Source organism: Fukomys damarensis, unplaced genomic scaffold (genome assembly GCF_012274545.1).
Source record: "Fukomys damarensis isolate Sample0158 unplaced genomic scaffold, DMR_v1.0_HiC HiC_scaffold_12, whole genome shotgun sequence".
Classification (NCBI taxonomy): domain Eukaryota; kingdom Metazoa; phylum Chordata; class Mammalia; order Rodentia; family Bathyergidae; genus Fukomys; species Fukomys damarensis.
In genome coordinates this window covers 53,692,008-53,692,294 of record NW_022900924.1, presented here as the reverse complement: position 1 = coordinate 53,692,294, position 287 = coordinate 53,692,008, and positions in this window count along the sequence as shown.

Below are 287 nucleotides of genomic sequence, written 5' to 3'. Positions count from 1 at the left end.
ACAATCTGCATTTCCGTAACCCGGCTCTGCAACACAACCTTTCCACTCGGCAGGCTTGGAACTACAATTCCCAGCGTGCCCCGCACGGAGCCCGCCCTCCGGATTGGCCAGGGCCGGGTGACGCTCAGTGTTTTGGCCAGGACGGTCACATGTTTCCTTTGTTGTGAGCTGCAACGGAGACTGCTGGCTCTCTGGGACGCCGGCGCTGAGTGGGCGCTGCTCCGCTGGCCGCCTCCAGCCGACTCCGAGAGACACTCCGGGGGTGACAGCTCCAGACCGGACGCAAG